Here is a 307-nt window from a genome sequence, read left to right on the forward strand (position 1 = left end):
GGGGCCGGAGGGGGCCCCGGGTCCTGCCAGGGGAAGGCTGCTGGGGGCTCCAGGCCCCTCCTCCAGGCCCACAGCTCAGGATGGGGGGGCAGGAGGGGGCTTTCCAGGCTGGAAAGGGAAGGAGTCCTTGTGTCCTGGCGCTGGCGGCCGGCAGGCGGGCAGGGGGCTGGCAACGGCTCCAGGAAGAGGAAGGCGAGAATCCAGAGCCTTCTCCTCCCCCACCCCCGGCAGCCTGGGTCCCGCCTGCAGGTCCAGTTCCTTCCCCTTTCGCTGGGGCTCTTCTGAGCTGCAGGTACGGCAGGGGCCC

This window comes from Myotis brandtii, unplaced genomic scaffold, assembly GCF_000412655.1.
Source record: "Myotis brandtii unplaced genomic scaffold, ASM41265v1 scaffold691, whole genome shotgun sequence".
NCBI classification, from domain to species: Eukaryota; Metazoa; Chordata; class Mammalia; order Chiroptera; family Vespertilionidae; genus Myotis; species Myotis brandtii.